Raw genomic sequence first — 3,009 nt, forward strand, 5'->3', positions numbered from 1 at the left:
TCAAAGCTGAAGTATTTTGGAATAAGTTTTGAGGCTCCCACCTTAGCGATGCTGAAGGGTTTCGAGGGAAAACTCAAAAGGATTACCTTAGCGTTCTGAGATGAAGGATTTCAAAAGGATTTTGATCATACTCATAATCTAAGACATATTAAGAGTCAACATACCACATGGATGTATAAACATACTTAACCATTGGGTTAGAGGGTATCATCTAAGAAGGTTTTGATGCATTTTTCAAAAAAATGCCCTTAGTGTACATTAGGGAGAAAATAAAACTTTTCTTTAGTGCAACAAATGAAAGACAAGACCCATTCTATTTTCTAAAACTCTCTACATGAAATCAAATTGTTTTTCTTTCATTTAGAATGTAACGCACTAGGGTAAAATTTGTAGTAACTAGGCTAAATATATTGATGATTTTCCTATTGAAATGTTAATATGTGATCGATTGAGGAAAGATTCGTAACGAGCCGTTAGATGAGATATTTGTTGTACATGCATTTTTAAAAAATAAATTCCCTTAGTATGTTTAAGGGTTTAATAAAAATCTGCAAAAAGGATATCCCGAGTACAAGGAGTAAGGAAATAAAAATTTGCAACGGTCCTAAAAAGAATTAGGAATCTTGCAAGATTTAAGGTATAATCTGATATCTTAACTTTCCTAGGATGATCAGGAAGCTTTGCACTATAATTCAATTTACTAGGAAAAGGAACTTGACAATTAGAATTTCGCACATGGAAATGACTTGCTTGAGAAAAACTCTTAACAACTATCTTGAAGAGCATTGTGTATTCTTTCTTGGGGCACCCTTAGTAAGATTAGGAATCTTGCATAAGAATGTGACTCGCCGAGAGAAAAACATTCCCCGGAGACATAAGATTTGCCGAGAGAAAAACATCTAGTGGGGAAAGTATCTCTAATAACAATTATAAGTTATGAGATGCAATAATGGAGTGATAAAAATTCCTAACTTTATGTGTTTCAGTTTTCTCTATTGAGACATAAGATTTCTTAAGTTTATCAAGATTATATGGAGTAGAGATTCTTGAAGTTAAACGTACATCTCACCGGAGAAAACTTGCTTGATGATGTAAGGTCCTTTCCATTATGGTTGGAACTTCCCCCTTGGATCCTAATGTTCTCGATTTTTGCGAAGGACTAGGTCTCCGACTACTAGATGTCGAGGATTGACCTTCTTTATTAAAGTTTTGACATGCGTCATTGATAGACTTGTGTTTTGCACAAGGCATCAAACCTTTTGTCTTCCAAGAGAGACAATTGATCGTATCTAAATCTAAGGTAGTCTTCATCAATGACATGACTTTCTAAGAGTACCCTAATAGTGGGTATCTCGAGTTCAATGAGTTGAATAACCTCCATGCCATAGACCAATGAACAAGTAGTTTCTCTTGTAGACGTCCGAGCGTTCGCTCAATAACTCCACAAAGCATAAGGGAGTTTCTCCCTGTATTTTGTGTGGTCTTCTTTAATATAGAGATCACATTGTTGTTCACAGCTTCAACCACTTATTAGTCCGGGTCTATATGGTGAAGAATTGTGATGCTCAATTTGAATTCTTCCAAGTGCTCGAGTACCTTGAATTGGAAATGCCAAACGTTATCATAGATCACCAAATGGGGATTCCTTATCAATTAATCAATTGTTCAGGATGAACTTTTCCATGTGGGAGGAGTTGAGGATCTTGAAAGATGACGCATCAACTCATTTGGTAAAATAGTTTACATCGACTAGAACAAATTCATGACCATTAGAGGTGTGGGGGTGAATCTTTTCGACGATGTTGATCCCCCACTTTCGATAGATTCATCAAACACAATATTGGATGATTATTTGACAGTTAAATTTTTCTTATTATACACTCTATAAGATTTACTAACTACAGAATATCCTAACATAATACCAACATCAGATTTGGCATCAAATGCGGTCAAATAATTCTTGTCATTATTATGAATGTAACACATACAACCAAAGATCTTAAAAACTAGATGTTAGGAGCTTTTCCATGGTAAATCTAATAAGGAGTCTTTTTAAATCTTTTATTAATCATTGACCGATTTTGAGTATGACATGTTGTGTTGATGGCCTCTACACAAAGCTTTTGAGCCACTCTAGAGTCAGCTATCATAGATTTGGCCGCTTCTTTAAGGGTTTTATTTCTCCTTTCTTCTAAGCCATTTTCTATAGAGTTATGGCACTAGATAGCTCGTATCTAATACCAGATTCCTCAAGATAACATGATATAGTCTTGTTAGTGAACTCAGTACCCTTATCACTTCTAATTTTTTTGACGCTTACCGATTTTTTATTTTGCACTCTTTTAAGCATTTTAATCAAATTAGGAGTAGCATGATCTTTAGAAGTTAGGAAAATAACCCAAGTAAACGTAGAGTTGTCATCAATAATTACTAAGGTATATCTCATGCTTCCTAAATTGGTTACCTTAACTGGAGCGAAAAGATCAATATGCAAGACTTCTAAGCATCTTTCAGACTGAATGTTACCTTTACTTTGAAAAGTTGACTTGATCTATTTTCCTATCTAGCAAGAAGAACAAACATTATCTTTAGAAAACATCAATTTGGGAATTCCTTCAACTAGATCTTTTAAACATATAATGTTAATAGTCTTAAAGTTTAGATGAGTAAGTCTCTTATGCCAAAACCAATTTTGATCTTTCTTAGCTAACATGCAAATAGAATTAGGTGACTTGTTTTTTCAGTTGACTTTATAAACATTACATGTCCTATGCCTTGTCAATAGGGTAGTTCCCTGTTGATAATTGACTATGAATGTTTGCTTATGAAATTCAATAATATATCATATATATCACATTTGACTTATACTAATCAAGTTATATCACATATTTTCAACAAGTAGCACGTTGTTTATGGTGAGGTTACCTTGGACAATCTTACCATTGGAGTTATCACCGAATGTGATTCTTGATCTAGATTCATTCACAACGTTGGTTGGAAGCTTGCTAT

Source organism: Impatiens glandulifera, chromosome 2 (genome assembly GCF_907164915.1).
Source record: "Impatiens glandulifera chromosome 2, dImpGla2.1, whole genome shotgun sequence".
In the NCBI taxonomy this organism is placed as follows: domain Eukaryota; kingdom Viridiplantae; phylum Streptophyta; class Magnoliopsida; order Ericales; family Balsaminaceae; genus Impatiens; species Impatiens glandulifera.